We start from the raw sequence: 26,152 nt of genomic DNA on the forward strand, positions 1-26,152 counted from the left end.
AGACCTCTTCAAATAGTCATTAATTACACTGGAATCAGAAGTTGAATATTAACCCACAGAACACCAAGCATCAGCGCTGGTTGACTGTGTTGCCTTGCCGGAATGCCTGAACTCCTCACATGTGGAAACTACTTCCCTGCTTTAGAGGACAGGACATACTCCTTGTCTGTGCTGCTCTTAATAAGTCTTCAGAGACATTGTCAGGATTATCACAATGTAAGGAAAAATACTGCTTCTCATTAAGCTTATGATGCTTACACCTAAAACTTTGAGCAGTGAAAAATACCTAATAAGAACTATAGCATGAAAATGTAGAAGTAATATTAATAATGAACCAGACCAGAGCTGTTTCAAACCTATCTTTATAATCTTATTTTTTCTGGTGTGTAACTATTTATTTTTTCCATTTATATTTAATATTTTCTAATGTCTCAAGAAGCAATTCTTAATTTGCTAACAATCATCTCTTAGCATCGCATGGAAACATTGAGACCCACAGAAAGCAAGATCCTGCTCTCATTAAACCCAAAGGGAATTTCCAAGGTGCTATCCATTGCTAGTGGATAGTCCCGTTGATGCCAATGCAGTTGTTACAGTATGAGCATTGCTCATCAAAAAGACACCCCTCCAACTGTTACAAATGTGCAAAGCAAGGCTTGCCTTTCCTTGCCTCACATATACTTGAAGGAAAAATAACTGATTGACAGCAGATGAAATATAAGCAGTGATGTTCCTTTGGCACAAGTTATTAAATGTCAGGTGAGAGGATCAGGTGGCCTTGGGAGAATTTTTCCTCCTTTTTTTTTTTTTTTTTTTGTTTTCCTCATTTGCTCTTTACTGCACAGAAAACTGTTAGGAAAGGCTTTATTACAGGAGCTTCAGTATCTTCTGTCATTGCTCTTTTGAGCTGAGTCTCCACTGAGCTCTTCTATGTATGTGGCATATCAGCAGAAGCAATTGTCTGTCAGTCCTGAAGACAAGATAAGAAATGCTTGTGGTGGTGGGATTTATGGTCTACCAGGAAATGGCACAATAGACCATAGAATTCTACCATTGTAAAGAGTTAAATAATGGCTAAAATAACAGGAAAAATATTAAAAGTGTGTTTGTTAATAGAAACTGTGTGAAGGAAAACAATTAGTGAATCAGTCCTTTTACATGTGAGGTTCCATAACAATATATATAGAAAAATCTATTCAGAGGTATTGAGAAATTCTCAGGCTTATTAATACCCTGAGAACTTTCAGCATTTTTATTCTTGTCAGCGTTGTGTGAGTCAACACTACTTCTTGCTTACAATATTCTTAGCAAGCTAAAATCTGGCAGGTTTTCATGGTATTTCTGCAACGATAAAGAATCTGTGACTTGATGCAGAATATTTCTGTGATGTTTCTCACAGTCAAAAGGGGACACAGAGAAACTCCCTTCCAGCAAGAACTTCCCTTCTTTACCCCAAAATATAGGACCAATTACGTATTTTATTTTATTGCTCAGAAGATAGCCAAAAAAGAGTATGTCTTTCTGCTAAGTACTAAACAAAAAGAGCATGAAAATAGTGCCATTTTTAAAGAGCTCACAACCTAAGCAAAAGACAAGTCAGAGGGCTGGATCCGGAGCTGTGGGAAGTCCAAGGGAACTATGGAACCAGTATTGAACCATGTGAGGAGCAGAGGTCTCAGCATCAGCTGTCTCTAATCGTTCCAAGACCTTGGTCTTAAATTAGGAACTCCCTGCTGCTAATGAGATCCATCACTCTAATTTTGAGCCATCAGTTAGGCCTCAGATATTTTTTTCAACTTCAGTACCATTACTGAACTCAATCTGCATGTTTGTATATTATTTGCAATATGAAGAGGCAAATATTAAACAAAAGAGGGGGAAAGAATTGGCTAGTTTAAACATCCTTAAATAGTAACTATTTTTGTAGCAAAGAGGGCATTAAAAATGTGTTGCATAATAAATGAAATAATTTAATCTGTTAAATATTAAGTTCATTGCGTTAGCAAGTAGGAAACTTTGTGTGCATGCCCATTAAAGATCATTTAGGGATACTTACTCTTCTGTTTGACAGTGGAGGTGCCCAAAAGATGCAAAACACTGCATCAAATTTTGTCAGTGATTTACATAGTGACCAAGAATTTTCCATCTTCCACTATGGTCAGTCAACACTAATAGTTATAAACTACACCTTTGTTAATATTTTATCAAAATCTAATAATCTTAAAAATAAATAATTATGTGGAGGAAACTAATTTAAGAAATATAAAACACTTTTTTCTCCTATTCTTTAAAAAGTTCTCTGAAAACAAAATGTGACTTGATTGACCTAAATAATTCCCAGACTAATTTTTGCAGTTAATTTCTGGAGTAGATCCCTGCAAATGGTGCAAACAGGTGTTTCAAAATGCTTAGGGTTTTGTTTTTTGTTTTTGTTTTTTTTTTACTGGAATACAATTCTTTTATGGCATGAAAAACTATTAATAAAATTTCAAAATTAATGAGTATATCCATCAATATGCTGGATTACAAAGTCCTCTAGTTATTGCCTCTGTTACAGTGCAGAAATAAAGGATACTGTCAGTAAACTAGTATGCTGAAATAATTACAGGCTACAGACACTCTATATCAATAAGCTGCATAAAAATTTAAATATTAGAAGAAAGTGTTTTTTCTCGATTTATCATGCTGTATACAGTAGTAATATTGGACAATCTGAAATTATTGCTTGTGTTGTACTTCAGAAGAAAGGCTGACCTTTGAATAGCCTTCCTGTTGAATAGCCTAAGAACCTGTATTCTCAGAAGGCTTTATTAAGACTTCTATTCATCGTTTCACCTTGAATCTCTTTAACATAAAATGAGCAATCCTCAGAGGGCCTCAGTTGTATTTGGGATTTATAAACTATACCCTCAACAATGTGAATATCAGTATTTAAGGAACTGAGACTGCATAACACTTGGACAATAGTTTCCCAGAGTCTGCAAAATACAGACTTATAATAGAGAATATATTTTTCTCATTTATAAACATCTGGACAAACCAGTACGCTGTCTAGATACCACAGCAAATTAGGGTCTGATTTTTAATTAAGTTTGGCATGCATCAGAGGGGTACATATGTTCAGCACATGTTTTTACGTTATACATCTTTTGCTCCATTACCTATGTATTGTTCAAAATGAATTCTGCTGCTGAATACAAACCATCCAAATTGCTTTACTTGAAAAAGTTTACAAAATGAAAAATAATTGACATCTTTGACAAAATAGAGCTATGATTTTTCTGAAAGAAAATCCATGGGTTGGGGAAAAAATGACTGAACTTGTAAAATTATTATAATTTGTCACCAAATCACATGCACTTTCCAGATTTTGAAACCTCATACTCAAGCTAAGTTCACCAAAAAGGTGTTAATTTCTCCCTAGTGTTTGAGGATCCATGCAGCTCTTCTCCAGTGAAACTCAAATAATTTTTTTGTTCTGAATTAAAAAAAAAAATCATGTTTTCATATAGTTCTGATGTGGGAAGGACTCAGAATTTAAACCCTGGAGCTCAGCAGCTTTGAGAATTATGATTGTAGGTACAATTATAGTGATATGCTCTCCGGGAGAACTTTTGGAAATGAACTTTATGACCTTGAGTTGCAAAAGGATGGGGATACATCACGAGTCTTTAAAACTAAGTCTAAAATTACTGCTGCACAAATCCTGGCCTGGCTCTGCTCTCCAAGCACACCCGGAGCTGCAGGACAGTATGTTCCAGAGAACTCTACTTGGACCCTTGCACCAAGGCAGATGGAACAACATTTCCAGGCCTGTGTCCTGGTTTCAGCTGGCTGAAGTTAAACCACGACAGACTGCTAAATCTTGCATCCCTAAAAGAGTAAATACAGATTTGCCTGTGACCATGCAAGTCCAGAAAGGCAAGACCATACCTGTTATGGGGTATGTGAGCTGTCCTTGCCACTAATAGTAAGAGAAGGAAACTAAGACATTGAAGACTACTACCTCCTGACACCTTTCACTCCAAAAATCTAGTCTTGCAATAGTCTCATTTGAAATGAGATTTAAATGCCTTGGGAAAGAAAATACAAAGTAATTTATCTGCTTAATCAGTCAGGCCTCTCAGAATAATACTTCATGAGTGAAGGAGAAGCCAGTTTGGCAGAGTTACCATGGAGATTGGAGGTAGCCCCAAAAGTAGATGTTCTATTTTTGCCCTCCTCAGCTCTGCTGCCAGATACTCTGCAACCCCAAGAACAGGAATGTTGCCCAGCACATGATGCCCTAAGCAAGAAGAGAAAAAGACTGGGGAGTTACTTTTTGGTGAGCTCCATCAGCTACACAGAAGGCTGGAAGGGAGTTCTGCTTACGGAGAAAGAAAAAAGACAAGAGATTTGGTGCAAAAGAGTATTCAGCTGATATGGGAAGGTACTGACCTGCCAAGTGACAGCACTGAATACAGAAGTGAGATACACAGGCAGGTCTTTGTGCTAATGCAGAGCGCACATGTAGGAACATGCACACAAAACAAGAGCTTTGCCAGAGAACTTATCATTATACGGTTTTTTGCTCAGCTCCTTGGTCTTAACCACAAGTTTACACTCACAACACAGTTATGTTTGTTAGCTGGAGGCTCCTCCTTTTACAGTGCGCAGCCTCTTTTACCCAGTTATAGCTCTTGACCATCCCTCTTGCCCACCCAAGCCCCAAGGAAAGTGAAAACAGTGGATTCAGTGGATTGTCACCCTCAGTCACATCCCATAACCTGAAGTGACAATTCCTTGTTTCTAGGGGAAACAACCAAGGAGACATCTCATAACTATGTGGTTTTGATTGGCACAGCACAAACATAAAACTGGTCAGCAATTAAAGGCATACATCCCGCACGCTTACGTGGTTCCAAAGTTTGCATCTTTTAAAAGTAAACAGAGCTTAATGCTAAGTTTTCCCTAGGGATAAAATGTGCACAGTTTTGCTTTGTTGCTATGTTTTTCATATAGGATAGTAAATGTTTGAGACAAAGGCTTGAAAAATCTATGCATTCTGTTAATATATAATGCTAACAGTTAGCATCTGTGGCTGGGTTGATTTTCTAGAGTTTTCTGTGAAATTCACTTAAGTTTTTCAAACTGCTTTGGACAACTCCATCTCTGGTCTCTTTCCATCAGTGATGTATGCCCCTTGTTTTCACATAGATGCAGTGTACAGTAGGATACACCATGACAGATCTTCCAGAAAGTCCACTGAACTTAATTTCCTGACACTTTATACATATTTGGGTTAGCAATTTTCTGCTGTCCAGCTATCCCCTTAAAAAGTCTTTTTAAATCAGAATAGTGGAGTGTGTAAGTCTCTTTGTATGGCATTGAAAAATTACAACACTACATACGCATGTATTACATGTACTACAATACATACTAAATGTACATATTGTACATATATGAATGTACTGCAATCTGTACTAAATGTACATGTTGTCAGGTGGTCAGATGTCATATTTTATCATAGACGGAGTGTGGTGATGTTGAAAAGAAGCTGAGCTGCTAAGAGAGCTCTGGTTTAGGGGAGCTATGTTCCTTATGTTCTCTATTTCTCATCCTGATCAGATTGGCATAGGAAACGGGTTTAATTGGCCATTCAGATTGCACTCCAGTGATTTCTAATCAGCCTTTGGCAATGTGCAACACAATATAATCCAGAATGTCTCCTGAGCAAAACAAAGAACCCTGTGAAATTGTACCATGGTTAACTCTTATTTGTGACACCTGGTTGTTGTTGCACCCCCCCCAAAACACCCCAACAGCACAAATGAACCAGAAAAAGGGCAAACTTTTTGAATTGGAAGGAAGCAGGTAAGAATTGACAGCAGGCATATAGTGATGTGAATGAAACTGAATCCAATAACAAATCCATATAAAAGTATGGCTTGCAAAAACTTCTTTTGTAAATCATGGCCTAAGTTTAAGAAGGAAGAGCACAGAAGGTGGACAACAAGCAAGGAACAGTCAGATCCAAGGGTGAGGCCAGAGGGCAGGAAAGCAGAGATTTGGAAGTTTGAACCTAAGCAGGGTGAAGGGGTCACTTGCAGAACTCAGCAGATTTATGAAGCTTTATGATTTCTGGGAAAGGACAGATGACAAAAGGGATTAGGTATTTCTAGAGATAGTTAACATTCAATTCAGAAACTAGCTCTTCTACCAACATTGCCCCTGACAATATGTCTCCAACACAATCTGAAATGATGCAGCTATTCAGTGAATAACTTCATTTTTGTAGCCTTACTTTATAGTAATTTGTAATACGAAAACTATTAGCTTGAATAGCGCATGAACAGCCTCTGTAGAAACAGAATACCAAGTAAATACACTATTTAACTGTGTTCCCCAAGAATGACATTATTTCTTTTTAGCATTCAGTGCAAGAAAGGAAGTTTTTAACCTGCTAAATGAAACTATTTTCACCTTAAGGTAATGGTAATTTGCTTTGTGTGAATCCTGAGGAAAATCCTTTCTCTTCTGAAACAAATAAGAAGCTACTTGTTTAACTTTCCTCTTCTGCCCATGGGTAAAGTGAAAATCTGAGAAACAACCACAGAGCAAAACTGGATCCCCATTGAATAGTTTCTTAGCCTGTTCTTTTTCATTTGGAAGAGTACAGAGCTGCCTGTTGGGAAGACTGAGACAAAGAGGGTCTATAAACCACAAAGGCACACTGCATTTTTGCCTGGCATGAATCAGCTGAGACCCACCTCCTTTAGTGGATCTATTCCAATTTACACACACGATAGGGAGCAGGGAGTCATGAGCAGTTGTAGTTTTCTGCAATTCTTTATCCTTTACTGTAACTCCTTCTCCACGTTGCATGCTAACCAGAAAGATTTGAAGATACCATGTGTTTCTAAGTAACCTGCATTATGAGGTAGGGATAGAATTCATTAACATTTCCTCCTTTTCCCGTTAGCAGCTTCTTTTTGCACAGAATGAATGTAAAACTGGATATAAAAGACATTACAAGCAATATTTCATGTGTTCTTTTAGCTGCTTTGAGAAACACAGCTGCTTTAGAGTCTCTTAGGACCACTGCATTTATGCTCCCAGCACTCATCTGACAAATAGATAGTTAATAGATACTTTCAAAGATTCTCTTGATATTTCAGGAATCTGTAATGGGAAAGCATAACTGATGCTCACAGTAACTGGTAAAAGATTAAATCATTGTGTAATTGTTTCAAAATTCATGTATTTAGTATTTTTTATGATGAGAAAGACTTAAAATAATAGGGTTTATTTTACCTTATGTTTCATTCATGAGGTTATGATACATACATATTTACTTTTTAGAGAATGCAAGAATTACTGGGACAGAAGTGTTCCCAAGACACACCACATTTTCTCATGTGCTGCTCTACAGTAAACACTCATATAGTCAGAGAGGGGGTAGTTTGCCGCTTTTTTTTTTTTTTCTTTTTACTTTGTAGATTTGAGTCCTTAATGAATGCTGTAAGACTGGTATGAAAATCCCTAACTCACAAGACTGTTGTGAGGATTAATTAGTGAATGTTTGTAAGATGCTTTGAAGATGAAAGGTGTGATGTAAATGCTAATTGTTTATTATTACTATCTTCCTAATCTTGGACAAATTTGGTTGATGTGGAAGTGAGCGATTGATCTTGCTAAACAGAGGTATGCACAGTGGGAGAAGGGCCTTTGCAAGCTTCACATTAATAATTCTCCCTATGAATCTCAGCTCCGTTCTGAATATCTCCAGCTACCATAACCCTCTGCCTCTGTCTGGCTTTGACAGTGCCTTTCAGACTAAATTGCTACACTACTGCAATCTCTGGGCCTGATCCAGCAACCCATGAAATCAAAGAAGATTTTTCCATCACTTCCAGTGAACTGGGCAAAAGGTCAAAAAATAGGCTTTTATGCAGTATTCTGGAAAATAACTAAACGAAAAAAACCTATTTTCTGAAAGCTACCAATATTTGCTCTCTGCATGATTAGCTTGATACATACTGTCAGGTTTTGTCAGTTGTGTCAGATCATATTCATATCATACAGTTTCCTCTGTGCACAATAATATGATTCTTTGCAGGTCTGTTCAGCTGTGAATCTGTAGCTGTCTGCCGCATTAAATTATGTGCAACTTTAGCATCAGTATACTATATCACACAGGGCAAGACATTTTGGTGCTCAGGGCATGAGAGCAGTTTGGTTCCCACTCCTACAGCACACAAAAAAGTAATCTTTTCTCTGCAGGGCGAAGGGTCTCAGTTCCCACTGCCTTCACAACTGAGCAGAAGCTGCAAGCCAGAGCCAGCTACTTTTTATATGCTTATCTCTGTCAGCTGTACCTCAGAAATATCCCTATACTGGAAGGGGAGCTCCCCTCAACTTTCTGATTGTGAGGATGCACCATGGGTAGTCACCACCATAATGATTGTGAAATCAGAGGTTTGCTTAGTATTGGGCTCCCTTTGACTTCACAGACCATTCCAGCATAGAAAAAGCTGTTAGCGCCTTAAATCTGATTGAGGATATGATTACTTAAAGTGAATGGGTATACAACAACATTTGTCAGATACAGCAGAGTAGGAAAGTATTAAGCAACAGGAGACATAGGAATTTCTTACTTGCAAGTACCAGTTCATATTTGTACATGCTGTCAGTGTGCTATAGGCAAATATCAAGTAGGAGGTAACAGATTCTAAATCTAGAACAGCTTGGACTAAAATAAAACCTGTGTTGTTATCGGCAATGGCAGTTATCCAAGGACTGTGATATATTCTCTGTCACTCACCATTTTAAAAGCCAGTTTAGATAGTCTATGTGTTCATTCAAATGAAAGAGTGAATCCTGCACGTTCCTATAGCTGATGTGAAATGAGGAGTCAGGCTCTCTTCACCATTGAAACAGCCAGGAGTGCACACAATGAAGTGTAATGTGTCAGGTACATTCATTACTTATGATGCCTATCAAGCAGAGTCGACATTTATCAGGACACAGCTCAATAAATACCAGTCCTCATGGACTGTCACAGCATGTCATGCTACTAAAAACTGAGGTACAAACAAAATCCTTTCTGTGGCAGTTGGTGAATTGGCTCAACTGTGAACCAAAGTTGTCTTCCTCCCAGTTCAGCACAAGTTATCTAGCTCTATTGTGTAAGGGAATAGCACTTGAGATGCAAAAGACAAAATAAACCAATAGAGAGACTGTTCTGCACCTACGGGTGTAACAGATTGCATCCATATAGAGCTGTACTGGTCCTCTGGGCAGCAGAGAACATGTAGACCCAGATCTAGAAAAGGTTTCTGTCTCCCCAAAGCAAGTGTGCTTTTTTTTGTTTGTGACTGCCAAGTGCCACGGTAAATCTTTTGGGATGTTCTAGATCTGTGGTTCTCAGACTGTGGAGTATTAACAATTATAAATCAAGCAGCGGGGTGTGGGGCTGCTATGTTGGCTTGCACTGCGATGGCTTACATGAGCAAAATTTGCATTTACAGGTTTTGTTGGCCCCTTTGTAAATCTATTGTGAGCTGTGGGGGTTTTATGTCATCAGATCAGGAAGTAATGTAATTACTTTCAGTTTGTTTTGTGTTGGTTATTTGTTTTTCATGCTTCTGTCATTAAAGATACATATCTAGAACAACAACAATCATTGAGATGTTCTAAAATCATGTGTAATGAATACATTGGTAGCATTACACTTGATGCTGCATTTCGGGAAGTTAGTACACAGCCACGAAGCTGCTTGAACACTCCCATCTGTCTCAGTGAAGGTCTAAGTGCTGAAATGGAGGTAGAAGGCACTTAAAGCACCTCTATAGCTCCACAGATCTAGGCCTTAATTTATAACTATATCAGACAGTAAAATAGGATTAGCCTCCTTATGAGCTTCCTTTAGTCTGTTACTGCTCTACAGTACAGTCCCCTCTGAGAACAAATACAAAAAAGCTACTCACGGGGTCCCCAAATTCTCATGTGGCTGTTGTCACTGCCAGGTTGCCCTGGTTGTGTATTCGGTTTTAAATGTAGCCTTTGTTCATTTGATCAGCAAGATTGCTGTCTGCCATTAATAGAAATGCTATTAGCTTTGTAAGGCAAGTGTGTCATCAGATTATAACCATTATCTGTCACCATTATATTTTTAGTTTAAAAATATGACAACTGAGGGAAATGACACTGCAAGGACCGAAATATTTGTCTTCAGTGCTCCTTAAGCTAGTAATATATTATCCTGAAGTGCTGAGGAGCCACATGAATATCAAAGCTTGAGCTTCTATGTACTCAATATTGAATTACTGCCAATCTGGAAAGGATTAATTATTTGAATTTAGAGAGGGACAGCTTTGCTGAACCTATCTGAGTACATTACATATAACCTTTTTCAGCTGTCATAGGAGAGCCCAGACGGAACTTTCTCAGTCTGTTTGGATTCCAAATGAGATTTTTGAGATTAAAGGCCAGTGCCAAGGAAAAGAATTCTGCAGTAAACACCAATAAGATTGACAAGGCTATGTGGCATCATCACTAAAATAGCTACCATTCTCAAAAATCATATAACAGAGGTCCTCCTTAAGCAAAGGAGTTAAGCATTGGGAGTTAAGTGTGATGATAGACAGGTGATCCTCACCTGTGCCCCAAATCCTAATTATGATAAGTATACCCTGATAGACCAAACCAGCCCTTCAGACCACAAAAAGTTGTGCCTCTCTAATCTAGTAACAGTTCTTAGAAAAATTAATAAGTACTTTCTGATGACTTAGTGAGTACAGTTACTGAAATTATTAGAAGTCCCAGTAAAGATACTACAAGATGCTTTAAAGGAAAATAATAATGCATCAGAAGCAATATTGTGTTGCAGATTAAAAACTATTTTCAGTCTATGCACATGGACATGCTGTGCATGGAAAGGCTCTGTATGGAAGGAGTGTGGAGGAAGGAAAAAACAAAAAATCAAGGGAGTACATGCAGAAAAGGACTGTTTCAATTTTTCCATGTAAGCATGCAACTAATTCACCTCAGAGGCTGAGTGTCTGCAAAACAGTCTCTAAATCTTTTGCAGAACATCTGTGCTAGAGATGGGTGGACATGGCAGCTCTGAATCAGTTCTGCATTTACTAATTTATTACCACCTGCAACAAGTTTATCACATATTACTTTCCCCAGAAGGTAAATTATAAGGGCAAAACACATAGGACATGGCAACTGTATGTGAAGAAGTGTCATTATATTTTATTGTATTGCTGGCAAAGCTTCTGGTGAATTCAACTTGTATTTATTCAGGTTATGTGTTGTATGTGGGTTTGGATGATGGATAGATCCTCCCACAGGGTCCTACAGAAAACACGAACAGAATACTCCACTGAGTATGGAACTGAATTTTACAGGGATTAAATGAATAAAAAGACACAAAATGCAATTTCCCATCTTCTGATTGAATACTACGGAATGAACTCATCAAATTTCTTTTTTCCCCAGTGCCTGATTGGCTTTATCCCATGTACTGTAGGTAAGTACTGCAAAACAGGACAAATGAAGGTACAAAGAAGGATAGGCCATGAGATTACAGCTTTAATATGCATAAATATACACTTGAAAGAAAAATGTAAACAACCAGTAAATGTTGTGATAATAATTGGAAAAAACTCAGAAGTCTCTGTAGCCCTTCAAATTGAACTATTAATTATAGTTATAATTTTCATGAATTTATTCCAGCAGTTATGTTAAAAGGCCACACTGCTCCAAAAGACTTTGCCCCTTCCAGCCTTCCCTGGTACCCAAAGTAAAAGCAATTCCCGAAGAAAGCAGACAGATTTCATGAAACAAAAACATTGCCATGTTTTCTTCTCACTGCTTTCTTTTTGACATGTTTTTTTACCTTTCATATTTGCTTCTCTTCTATATCCATGTAACTGATCAATGACTGTTATCTTCTCTATGTTAAGACTGAAGTTAGCTATATGCCACAAAGAGGTTTTCTCATACAGGCAGAAGATTAAAATATGAAATAGAGAAAAGAGAAAATGGTACTTTGATCAAAGAACATTCCTTTGTTCAGCTCTGTCACTCTGAGCTATATTCAGAAAGGAGCTCACAGCATTCAGCTGATAACACAAAAGTTCACAAAATAATAATTTTATTATTGACTTGAAGTAGGATGTTTTCAGAAACATTCGCAAGTTTTTTTATAGTCATCACAGGTATCTCCTGAGCAAATTCCCATATAGTAAGTTATGTCCAACAAGGATATTGACAGAAGTCCCGCTGGGGGTCATACGGAAAAAAGGATGTTTAGTTGACTTTTTTCTCCCAGGGATCTATTTTAAGCAGGGGCTTAATTTAAAATTTTCTCAATTACATTTTTTTTTTTACTGGATTCACCTCCTAGACTAATTTTAACATTTCTTGTTGATATATTTTGATCGAAGAAATTTAAAGTATCTAGTCTGTTTCTGCTTCTGCTGATGGAAACAAGGAAAGTCTCATTCATATGAGTGCAAACGTGGTTATGTATTGATGTTAAACATATTATTTTATTCTTGTCAAGGGTACACTATGAATTTCTGTTATGGACAAATTTAAACTGTTCATACAGCTACCAACTGACTTCAATGACTGCTTACAGATTTGTTTAACAGAAACAGTTACTCTGTGACTTTTGCCCAGGCCAAAATCTGCTTCTCTTCTCTGTGCTTTGGCAGTGCTTACAATTGAAATTATGTATTGTTTATTTTTATGTAGAAGTGATTTTTTTTCACCAAAAGTCTACTGTAAAGACAGTTTTACTGAAATTTCATGCACAGCAAGGACATTTTAAGAACAATAGCCAAAATATATGTCTGCCATTAACATTACAACATTTTTCAAGAAGTGTGAACTTAAAACTTATGACAAAACAGAGATTAAATCTGATTTTGGTGACATGGCACCATTAAATGTAAACGAGACATCTTTTATTCGGGAAAATTTCCAGTGATCAGGACAGTCTCTTCCCAGGCCAAAGAACAAGAGAGCACAAAATGGTGCACAGAGTGCCTTAAAGTGAAGTATCCGGAAACTGCTTCTGCAGGTGGTCTGGGAGAATTAAATATTCTGACCAGTAAATGTGTTGCATCCTTCTCACTGCTCATAAAATGATGCAAATTACATTATATGATTTTGTAATTCATACGTGAAGTTTGACATTTTGAAATCCCCAGTCAGACATGACGTTTTTAGTAGCATATTTGTTGAAGTATTTTTCTCTATATCTTCATGGAAATTATTTCTTTATTTTCACCCTGGAAAACCCCTTTTAAACATGTCTGCCTATGCGTTTACCAATGAGGTAAACTTTGCAGCAGTCAGTATGCTCAATAAACTTCCACCAAAGTCAACACTTTCTATTTGCACTTATAAGAAGCTAGACTAGGGGCTTCAGGAGGGGGTTTTTTTAGGTGTTTGCAATACCGTTAACAATTTATAAACCTTCTGGGGTTTTGTGGCAATCAGATCTTGCTCTGTTTTTAAATATCTTTGTTGCTTTTTTGCTGTGGAAAAAAACAGTTAAAGAAATCAGAGGAAACATTTAGCTATAAACAAGGGAAAGGGCTGAAATGAAGTAAAGACCAAGTACTGTCAAGTGGATAATGCAGGGAAAATGCTTCTAATTTCCATGATATAATCTTATACTTGAGAAAGTGAAAGACAAACCAAAAATAAACAGAAAAAAGATGTTTTAGTTGGTATGCCTTGAAGTTACTCTATTACAAATAAATCTTAACCGTCTGAACCCTGGGAAGGACCTTAGAATTTGCAGTTTGAACTCTTGAGCTTTCATAAACTGCAGAGATCCACTGAAAAATGGTGCACATGCAAACTCACTTCATATAATCCATTTCTTCTTTTGAGAAGGCAGGTGGTGACTATTATAATGTTCAGATCAAAGGATCTGATCAAAAGTTCACTAAACCTAAGGGAAACTATTTAAAAGAGCTCAGCTCAGGCCCTGTAGTTCTTGGCTTGGGTAAGAATAGCAAATCTGCTCTTGGAGCTTAGGTCACACAAGTAACGTGTTACAGATGACAATCTCTCGGTCCACTTAGAAAAAAAGAATCAGTCCATTTTTATGCATTATCATCACATACAATGACAGTTCAAATTTGAACAATAAACTAACAAAGAACCAGAGCATTTAATAGCTGATTGAAATAACTTTACAGATATTTCTTCTTATCATCTAAAATTTGTCTCTGATCATAGGAATATATATTTATTTTTAAATCATTTTTTTTTTCAAATGTGATTTTAATAATGACTCTTGCCATTTAATCTCAATTTCCTACAAAAACGATGATAGCAAATACTAGTTGTTACACAAGGTGTACCTTTTCATCTTATGTTAGTATAAGGCAGAGATGTGGAGAACATCAACAGGGAATTCTCTCTTGACATCAACAGTGAGATCACATCTTTTTCTTGTACAAATATTTCACACTTGATTTAATGATTTACCAGATGGAAGAAAACACACTGTAATTTGAAATAATTCTATAATTTCACTATTGTTTTAATGATACCACAAAGCTCCCTCAGAAATACTGCTTAAGATACAGTTCTACTAAGGAAAAGTGTAATTTGGTATGCCACCAAACAGTGCAGACTGATTTTTTTGCTATGCATGACTGAACCTTTCTCCTGTGTGACTATGTGGGAGTCTTATAAAAAAGGAACTCTACAGTGTATTAGGGGATATTAAAACTGAATTATATGAAGAGGAATTCTTAAAACCAGTTTCCTGGTTTCTTAAGGCATAACATACTTCAATGTACTTCGGTGTCTCTTAAAATGTTGCAGATACTGAATCTGAACCCAATGTGGCTACTGCTAATAACATGTGCAAGCTATGAGCAAAGCAATGTAAACTCTATTCAGCTATATCTCACTTGTTTTGTAAACGGAATGCTTTACTCTCAGTTGTTTTCATTAAAATGTACATCCCTACCATACAAATTGTTAATTAAATCATAATGTATTTCAAAAGGTTCCCAGACTTCATGAACTGTTAATTAAACATAGCTCAGGCTTTGGTTACATATCCTTTTAAGAGTTGCCATTCCCCTGAGTTTAGAGATCACAGCAGGTCACCCTGTTCAACCATGGTCTCTTATGCAACACTGAATAGTGTTGCTATTTTCAGTGAATTGTCCCATTTCTCTGTAAGCTTATGGGAGACGAAATTGGCTTGTAAATGATCATGTGCTAGAGATACAAAAGAATAATTAAATAGCAGTGCATGTTTTCTGGAAACATTAACTTCTGATATTTAAGTGCATTACTTTTAGACAGATAGCCCAAATAATTTTAAAAAGAAAATTCTGTTTAAAAAATAAGAAGTGACACAGAGCATTAGAATGACTTTGAAAACCATCAACACAGTGGTGGTAAAATTGTACCTGTAATACCATGAGGAGTAAATCTTACCTATTTCTAATAATAGGCAGGTATTCTTTTTAACTCATTTATTTCAACACGTTTTCATCTGCCCCCAGGCTTTCAGGCAAACAGCCAAATGACTCAAAGGGCAGCCTTGCATGTATCAGTTATAATTCAGGGCTTGTTTTCACACAAAAAGATTCATCTGAAGCAGCTAAAGGTGGAATCTGAAGTCAGTTCATTATGTTACCTTAAATTCCAATGTGTGAATACCCTCATTCAGAATAAATGATTTTAAACTGAGTAGAAAGGGATTGATGTGATTTACTTATTCATGTTTAAAAGACTACTTGGATTTTATCTTTCCAAATGTTCCTGTGTAAACATTTTAAATGTTAGAAAGAGAGCTCAGGATTTGGTCTTGGACTGTGTAGGGTCTGTACTAGCATTGGCACAGGACTCAAAATCACCATGTTTGGGAAGTTGGGAATGGTTTGAAATTGTGCATGACAAGTATCTTGAATAGCTTTGCAGGATCTATGTGATTTCCACTGGTTTTTATGACAGTTCACACCTCCAAATTTTATTTAGTACTATTTATTGTACACTCCATCAGCTTCCACTGAGATTAACCCAGCCTCCAAGTCAACAAAGGCATTCATACTTACCTAAAACTATGTTTGTCCAAAACATTTCTGAGATGCATCTCAAGGGAGCCTTCCAGGAGTTACAGGTCTGGGTCATATGTTCCTATAGATAGGAAAAACACAAACAAAGAAAAAAACCCCAAACCAGAACTGGCAGTCTCATGGTTCCTGCTTGCACAGATGGTTCGTGATCTTTTGTTTGTGAAGGAGGTGCTCGCATTTTTCACAGACAATGTATGGAACTACACTGTTCCTCTGGGATATAACTGTTTTATATAATCTTTGGCTATGCTGAACAAGCTTACATCTTTGCTCATGAGAAGTCCCTTATGCCAAGGACAATGGAGGAAATGCTGTGTACAAAGGGTGTCCCCTGGGAAGCACACAGGCACACATGATATTTCTGACATAAATCAAAGACAGGTCATGAAAACTTAAGTTGATACAACTTTCACCTTCCCACTGATGCATCGTGTCATTACCACACTATCTTCACCACAACGTACCACAATTTGCTTCCTTTTTACGTCTCTGCATGCAATCCTTTGTTAAAAATACTTGTTATGTTCATTATTTTTCTTAATCTTTTGTGTGTGTCTGCTTCATAGCAGAGATTCACTTTCTAGGTTTATTTAAACTCTTAATTGGCAAGGTGGAAAGGAATATAGTCAAAGCAAAATATACTAGCTCTTTGTGATAGCACGGGAGTCCTTCTGTGTCAGCAGCCTACTCTACTTTTTTTATATGAGAAAATGTTATTTTTTTATTAAGAAAGATATTACATTCCTGCTGTCTGTCAGTCAGGTACAATGCACAAAATATATGCTCTTAAGAGGCAGTAAATACCCCCCTTTTTGAAATCCCAGAACCCACTTGGTTCATCTTCAGTCAGAGTAGTCTATGTTCAGAGTATTTGGTCTACTTCAGGATAGCTAATCCTAGCCTCCATATTAGAATACAGAGGAGGATAGGGGATGATTTCCTGCCAGGACACTTATACGAGTGCGTATTGCTAGCCACTATATCAATTATATACTGGAGAAATATCAACTAATGTTAATGTTTCTCACCCCATCTAAATATCACATAGCCCTAATAGTCCATACCATTCTCTTAGAAGTTAGGAGAGAAAAGAAGTGCTATGTTTTTCTGCATTTTTCCACAAGTAGCAATACTTGCTCTTCAAACAATATTTCATAATCATTTGTTTTGTTTTGTTTTTAGAACAAGATTGATTTCATACAAAGGGGCCTAGATGCTAATGCAAAGGAGACCAAACAGGGTCTAATGCAAAGGGACCAAATTAGGGGAGGGTAGGAGCTCATAGAAGCAAAACATCAAAACATCATCCCAGGCCTTCCTTTAATTTGGTGGCAGATTTTTAATACATTTTTCTCAGGATCCCCCCGAGGGCTTCAAGCACATAATTTCTTCACTGTAAAACACAGAAACGTTCAATAAATGCAAAATAAGCTCAGTGTGTAATGTGTATTTAGGCCAGTACTGTCAATGAAAGAATACATACATGGCTGTGAAGTCCCTTGTGCATTTCTGTTGAAACCAGGAACGGTGGTACCTACATTCCTCGGAAAAAACAGTTTGGGTTTTTTTTTTATCTGGGAGTCTCACATTTACTGGTCAACATCATGTTCCTGCCTCCTCTTCCTGTTCAGTTAAACCACACCCAGCCAATTCATTCCTTTTCAGCTTCTATAGCATTCTTGGACTTTTAAATATTAAGGGAAAGGCAGCTTTTTACTCTCACCTTAGTAGCCTGGCTGACTGTGCTGAAATAGTCCTCTCCTTTTCTCCCCCGAATGAATGTGTGACAGGGACCATGGTTACTCTGCTTTGAAATGACACGCAAGGAATGGTGTGTTTCATGATGCTAAAATACACTTTTTTTCCCCCTTTTCAATTTTTAATAGGAATGGGATCATGATAGGAGTTTAGTGATGAAATAAGGGGCAGATACAAACCTCCTATCATTGCCTTTATATAAATCAGCATAAGCAAACCAGAGGGTAAATCAGATTATTTCTTATGTGGAGATCTCATCTATTTATTTCTAACAGATATGGCGCATATGCTCCCCTGCCCTGAGCTTCAGAGCTGACCTAGGGAGACTGCCTCCAAGGAGAGGGCAGCTACGGTCAGTTAGCCGGGTGCCAACTGGTAAAATTGTCTTTTAAAAAGTAATTGACTATGACATTAGACAGCAACTAACCTCTTCAAGTTTCTGGATGTCAAATAGGCAAGCAGGGGGGTTATTTTGCAAGAAATAGTTCACTGTAGCATTCGGCTAAACCAGAATAACTCCACTGAGACAATAAAATCACAGCGAAGATGCATTTTCTGTATTAAGATACTCAAGAGTATCTTAACTCAACTGGAAGTTGCTCCCACAGCACCCACTTCCCTGATGACTATGTCAGACAAGTTAAATATAAGGGAAAAAGCAGCTTTTATGTTACAACAAGAGAAACTCAGCCCCTGCACATTTATCATCACGTAGTGCTCACATACCCCTATTGTACTGTGGAGATTAGAAAGCAGTACCCCAAGACTCACACTTAAACAGTCCCGTAGTGGTTTTCATTTTTTTGTGGAAGTTGCAAGGCAAATAAACACGGTGCTATGGGAAGGGTCCTCAGGGAGCCCCACCTGTAGAAAAATTTTATCCCGTGATAGCTGGGTTACCGTGAATGTAGAGGAAGCAATTCACTTTGCCTCAGCAACAAGAATTAGCTGCTAGAGAAAACCATTCCTTTAAGCAATCTGGATGGACTTCTTTTCTCTGTTTCAGAGTACCCAAATCTTACATGAGTACCCAGAGAGGCATGTATGCTTCCGATTCATGTGTGAGCTTGAGCTATCCTAGTTTGCTGGGCTGAAATACCATCAACCCAAGCATTGTGCTTTAATCCTCCAGGCCAAGCAGCCTTAAAACCAATTTGAAATGCACTGAAATGACTTTGTAATCTCTGGGAACATAACTTTAAAAGCATGCTAAGAGCTGGCAAAGATGCAAACACGCTCACTCTGTAGAGAACATTAATAGCAAATCTCAAGCACAATTGTGTCTGTGTCTCCTAAGTTTGCTTTTCACAGTTAAAGGTCATTAACTGAAACTAGGCCAAAAGAAGAGTGCTTGCAAGCAGCAAAACATAGCAGTTATCATATAAATTCTTTTTAAAATCAAGTGTTTCAAGTACGTCAAAGTCCTAATTAATGCCTAGTGTAAATGTACTATGTTTCCTTTTTTTCAGCTGAAACATGTGTTGCTTCATTGCTGTAACCAAAGAAAAGGAAATTAATGGCATAATGGCATCAGGAACATGATTTTAAAACAAAATGGATGTCCTCTTAGGTTTATTTTGCTCAGTGCTGCTTTTAAGGAGCACACTGCCTTTCCTCAAGAAGTTCTGGGCAGGAAAATATATGTATTTGGCGGGTAGACTGCCCATTTCCCCCAGAAGTGTTTTAGCTGCAGTTTGTCACCTGCATACCGTATGGCTCCATTGCAGTAGCAGGTGTAGTTGCACCTTCCACAGGTGAAGCAGTTTGCCTCCCCTGCAAAGGGGTGCTTCCATAGACTTTGTAAGCATGATGACATGATTGCTGATTCAAAGCCAAAGAAACAATAAGAATTTGACACTGATCCCACACTGCTATTCATTATACCGTATTCTGGCATCAGAAGAGGCACAGTACTAGCTTAAGTGGAGAGCAAAATCAACATCCAAAAGTGAAAATGGCACACAGTATTTTCATTCTAAATGATTTAATGATGAGCTGTTTTTTTAAAAAAATCCCTTCAAATGAAATTTTCAGGGACACTGAATTTTAAATAATTTTTAAAGTAATCAACCTCACAAACTCTGCAGAGATTCCCAAAATTCTTACTTGATTTCATAATTAAGCTGAACTAGCATCACTAGGACTGAATCCTTACCACAGGTGTGGTTGAAGTGTCCTTAAAAGACTGTGTCAGTAATTGCATGTCTCAATATAATCTCTTTCAAAAAAGACTTAAGTACAAGAGTATCTTACATACATTGTCCCATGTATTGTGGCATGTTCCTTCTCATATAAAGTCATTCATCTGCTTAAGTGTTTCACGAGTAGGATTTGAAAGCACATGACAATGCTGCAATGAATTTTACTTTTTGCAATAATCGAATTATTTGCATATAAGCAAAGTATTAATTGATTTCTTTCATTTTATGAATATTAATTAAAAGAACATTGGCCTTGTGTTAACATATGTTATTGGCTGCTGGTAGTTGATACAACAGGTGGGTATGCCATTGTATGTCGCTCTTCTATATTAATAGCCTAGAAAGTCATCATTCATGTTGGAAAATGCACAGACTTAAAAACAATTGCTATTTCAACCCTAGAGGAGATTCCATGAATACTCTACATTTAGCAGTCAGCTAATAGAATCAGTGTATCAGTTAATGGCTATAAATAACAGAACGTAAGGTCATGAATTAGTGCTGATCTGGATTCACTCTGTCAAATACAATGATCTTATAACGATATGAAACTGCTGGCTGCATAATCAGGCTCTTTTAGCTTGCAAATCAAACTATTGCTATTGTAAGTGTTATTACGAGCTCCTGCAAAATAAATAAATATATAAAAAAATATTATGAAGCATCCAAATTGCTGCATTTCATACAATTCAGCAGAGATTTTTAGCTTTCTTTTTCCCCTCTTTTTCATGTGTTTACCAAACTGTTACAAAACATATGCACTATTTTTGAGGAAAAATAACACAAGCCAAGCAGAAGGATCTATTCATGATCAGAATGCAATGGCCTTCATTATATTCCAGTTTGCTTATAAGTGACTGATTGAGAGTTAGCAGATGGTGTTTTCTTTCACCCCTTCGCCTTCCTCTTATTTAATTACTCCAACTTAGTTTATGTGCTGGCTCTATAATGCCTAATAAGCATGTATACTTGTAAGATCATCGTTTCTATGATCTCCAAATTCAGCAATGCTTAATCTACCCTCACTCCAGTATCTTAGACCAGATATTTAAGCTATATGCTCAAGACCAACCTGACATCTTACACTTTATGTTGCTCTTGGTTGTGTTTTCATCAAATGAACAACCTAGCATCCACCTAGGAAACTAGCACCTGTGGAAAATCTGTCTGGTAAGGAATATATTCTACTTAAGTGTCCTTCCTAGCAGCAACAGCTGCCATTAGTAGCGGCACAGAGGGACTGTGCAGGCTGCCCCACTGGGCTGTGAGGGGTCTTTCTAAGGGCTGATATATGGCCAGACAGGAAGAAAGCTTGCAGATACGATGCTCTGGAGCTGTACAGAGATAATGCTGCCTCCATTTGACATGGTAATTAAAACACATGCTGTTATTCATAAATTGCAACAATCCCATTGCTATTCGCATAACAATCCTCTCTTCTTCCTCAGTCACTAATTTTATTCCAACTCCAAATATTCAAAACATACCCGGACAAGATATATGGTGGGCCCTCTCATCTGACGACACTTTTTCCCTCCAAAGTCAGTTCTGTTTCAAACCCAAATGTTTCTCACAGCTAGTACCTCACCAGCAACCCTTTCTACCAGAAATTCGAGGTCCAGTCTTGGTGGATTTACACCAAGTCATAACTCCTGAAAGCCCTCCCTGGGTCCAGAGCTTGGTGGACCACCGCTCAAAGGACATCCCAGAGTGGAGGGCCCCCTTTAGCAGAAAACCACAACACAACAATTCACTTGTGGTTGAGAAGATTGAGATTGGGAAGACATGAAGGATGTGGGATGAATAGAGTCCCCTTCCATCTGCCATTTCCTCAGTAAAAACTCAGGAAAGGAAGATTCCTCAGGAAGGAACATATACAACTCCTAGGGCCTGTGTGGGCTACAGACACAGTCACATCTCCCTTCTCCCCAGTCTGCCGCCTCCAGTGCAGTCTGGCAGATCTGGGTGTGCAGCAGCTAGTTGAAGAGGTTTTGTCTCTCCAGATCGCTTTAACTTTACCATTCTGTCCTTTTAACAGAAGTTCTGCAGGATGAGAAATTCAAATACAAGTTCATTTTAAAGGAACCAGCAAACATGATACTGATGTAACTGTTTTTTCCCATTACTAGGGAGAATTCAGAAATAACACACCCACAGCACCTAAATTCTGAAGAAATGACATTATTCGCTGAGTGATCTACTAGAGGACATCAGACACAACTAAACTGCAAGCCTTTGTATTGAATCAAAATCAAGAGATCATTTCATTTTCTTCTTACATTTCTTTTAGCACTGGTCTAAGTAGCCTAAGTGAATTTAGTGATACAGAAACTGTGGAAAGATTTAATTGGCTGAAACCAATATAAATATTTGTCTCTAAGTGGCATGCATTATTTATATCCACTACAAATGTCCAGCAGATAAATTCTGCTTGTTTCCTTTTAAGGTGCAGATTCCTGGAATTAGCCAAGTTCCTTCAGCAGCAATGTTTTAATCTGTTCTAGGACGTCTGAAATTCTGGAATATCTGGAGATTTATTCTTCTGACTTGCAACTTAAAAGGCTGAGCATGAATGACATTAGTTTATTTTTCCCTTATGGCAGTTTTAGGCATCTGGTGATTACTAGACAGAAAGACCAGGCTTTTTTTCTTTCTCCTGACTTCACACTACTTCTGAGCTAAAGAAAAGAATTATAAAGATGGTGCTTTAGAAATGGCTAATACAAGACCTAACTCCCATCCCTGTGAAATCCCTGGATGCTCCATTAAGCTGGATTTCTGGGTTGTTTCCACCTCAACAGGAGTATCATGGCCCCAAATAGTATCCATGATCTGGTTCATGGTGGTTAAAGATGGAGTTCCAGGTTTCTTGCCTGGTTTATTCATGATGCAGTCACTACAAGCCCTTTGGATAAGCACTTCACACAGTAGGTGTGAGGTTCAGCTCTAAGGACAGCGTTACACTGCATTAATCCAATGACTTTAATACCTTTACCCCTACTATCTTACAGCGATGTAGCTGAGAGTGAATCAGGCTGAAGATTTTGTGTATAGGTGATTCCATTATTTTTATGAGGCCCTGCAGGCTCTAATTCTTTGCACCATGTGGGAGCCTTCCATGAATACAGAGTGCCATCTGTGCTTGGGTCTCATTCCTTAAAGAAACATTTAGCTTTCTATTCATCCTTTCTGCATTCCTGGGGCTGAGCAGTGTGTGAGTGCGTTACCCCTTCCTCCCTTGTGTCACCAGAGTTTATTGATCAGCCTCAGGACTAAAAACACAGCAGAGAGTCCTGCTGTTTCCAGTAGCTGTTGCCTATCTTTTGAAGCAGAGATGAATGTTTGAGCCATAATGTATTCTTTCGACACGAGAGCATTAACCTATTGTGAAAAATAAATGCAAGAGATTCTCAAACTGGGAGAAGAAAAGGCATTGGAGCATCAGAAAGCTTGCACACCAAGCCTTTTGCTTCAGCTCTTGCAGCCTGAGCCTCTTGTATCTCTGACTAATTCTCTCCCTGTTCACCACAGGAATACTAATTGCCAGATGAAGCTTTTTGTTCAGCTAATGCTCTAATTGTTGCTTAGAAGAGGAATTGTTTCTTGCAATCATTTACTCTGAAGTGAACTTGAAACCTTATTTCTATGGTTGAGTCCAGAGACCACACAGTTACAAAGCTACTGAAATTACCAAATCAGAGTCACTGGGTCAAAAAAAGCCCCAATTCTTTCTGAAATGGGTTGTTCAAATCCAGATACATAACATTTTGCCTTACATCACAGGTGAGCTGTGACAACATTAAGTGCCTTGCATCATTCTACTGTGACACAAAAACCACAAGACATCTGGAGTTTCAGTATGAATGAGAATCCAGAAGTTCAGATACGCATCACAGTCACGTTTGACTTACCAGCACTAAACCACAGAAACCTATAAAAGCTACCTGAAAACATGAAACATTAAAACAGAAAAGCACAATCTTAATGTAGGTAAGCTTTTGAACAGAACAGGTCTCTGTGTTGCCTGCATTTTCATTTATATCCATCTAGCCTGTGCGTGAATCTAAAAATTTAAAAGAGTTCTTTGAGGTGCATGGATGCATACCTGTTCTGCAGTGCACTAAGGACAAGAGCACCTATTTGGGCCTGAGTTCAGCTTCTTCAGCTTTTTCAATAATTAGGATTTGTGATGCTCTACCCGAACCCAAGAACAAACATTAGCACAAGCACTCACACAAATATATGCCTGGAGTAAAAAAAAAAAAAAACCAAACAAAAAAAAAACCCCCAAAACCCACAACCTAAAATAACCCAGAAAACAAAACAAAACAAACCCAAAACAGAAACAAAAACCCAAAAACCTAAAAAGAAAAAAAGATATCCTAGCTTCTCATGAGAAAAAACACACATAAGTATATAAGAGAGAACAGAATAAAAGTGGAAGATATGTACCACTACAAACAGGTCAATAAACTGGTGCTGTATTATATGTAAGGATAAAACCAGTACAGGAGAAAGTCACATAAGTAATTAAGAATTCAGAGACTTTTTTTTGCCTGAAGGCGCTTCCTGGGCATCTTTCATACTTTACAGAAGACTCAGTGCACGCTCTGCTGACTGCAATCCTAGGCATGGTAGCTACCAGATGTCATCCATTCATTAAGACTGAAGTGGTCTAATGAAAAGCAAGATTTCTTAAGATCATTGGTAGTATAAAATAAAACAAGACAAAAATATGTATAGATATCCTGCTCATGTATTGGGTAGTGCATTTTAGAGCTAGTTACAGTATATAATAAAAATCCTATGTATTTCTTTACAGAAGTGTTTCTTGCGCTCTGACCTATCAAACCTTTGAGCATTAGACTGATCTGATTTCCTTTTTCTTGACTTTTCAAAGCTTGGTAATACCTTTAAGTTTCTTTTATGTGGTCAGGTTTCTTATGATACCACATAACTCCTGTGGTCTCATCCCAGATTTGCTCAGGGCATGACCAGCTGTTTTCAGTTCACGGCTGTATCACCTTTGCCTCTTAGTAAACCAGTGTGAGCGTTGACTCTTGCAACCACTCATTTCCAAACATAAAACTGCATATTCTCATGTACTGTGGGAATGAAGGAGATGGCTGTGGCAAAAGTCCTGTAAGGACAGCAGTCATTATGCTTGTAAGTGTTTGTTGTACCTGACCAAGAACATTAGAGAATTCATTACTTTTAACTCTAATTCTGCTCTGTATGAAGTATAAATTACTGATTAATGAACACCAATCTGTTCCAACTACATCCTCCACCCCATATGGCATATAAAAAACCCTCTTAAAAATAAAGTTATAAAAAGAGATCTACTAAATCATAGCCCAATCCATGACTAAAGTAGGGGTTTTGTCTATAATCTCATGACTTATTACATTATTCAAAATAGTTTTAAAAGTGACTAACAAGGATTCAGATGTTTCTTTGGGACACTGCCTCATTCCCCAAAAATGGCATTATCAAATTTTCCCAGATATTCAAGGCAATTATTTCTTCCTTTATAGTAGATGTAGGTATTGAGTCTCACAAGAAGAATAATAGATAAGACATACACAAAAAAATGTTCTACATAAGCCAAAAAATCCCTGCGCTGAAAATATATTTTAATGAAGAAGGAGAAAGGTGTTCTCTTAATACTTACCAATGATGATGGGACCACATTAGATGTACTTTCTTTCAGTAATGCAGCTATGTCTCTGATAGCTTACAGAACAGGGTTTTTTTTCATTTAATGTCTTCTTTCTTAGCAGTGCCCAGAGCAATGTTATTGGCAGTCTATGGCATATGACAAAATAACAGCTGTTAGCAAAAGCATTTCTACCTCAGCTATGCAGAAAGGAGGCAGGGAAACAAAGTAGCTGGGAGCTGTTCAAAGACCTAGAGCAGGCTACTAGGCACATCTGGAATGAGATATAGCTCTCCTGAGCCATGTCTAGATGACATACAACCCCAAGGACACCAGCTGCCCTAGGGTCCTGATTGTCCAGACTGGAACCTGATGGCTGTGTGCTGTCGCTCCCCTCTCTTCTGCTTTCCAGGTCCCTGCCA

General features: G+C 37.7%; 1 long non-coding RNA gene across 1 annotated transcript in view; it reads right to left on the minus strand.

The window, feature by feature from the left end:
• The window catches only part of LOC128143876 (uncharacterized), a 34,064-nt gene extending 8,247 nt beyond the window's left edge, over positions 1-25,817 (minus strand). Inside the window, exons 1-2 of the long non-coding RNA XR_008235914.1 lie at positions 25,746-25,817; positions 16,092-16,173 (exon numbers count right to left, since the gene is read on the minus strand). This is a non-coding gene — a long non-coding RNA (uncharacterized LOC128143876). The remainder of the gene's footprint in view (positions 1-16,091; positions 16,174-25,745) is intronic.
• Between the last annotated feature and the right edge of the window lie 335 nt (positions 25,818-26,152).

This window comes from Harpia harpyja, chromosome 7 (assembly GCF_026419915.1).
Source record: "Harpia harpyja isolate bHarHar1 chromosome 7, bHarHar1 primary haplotype, whole genome shotgun sequence".
Lineage (NCBI taxonomy): Eukaryota > Metazoa > Chordata > Aves > Accipitriformes > Accipitridae > Harpia > Harpia harpyja.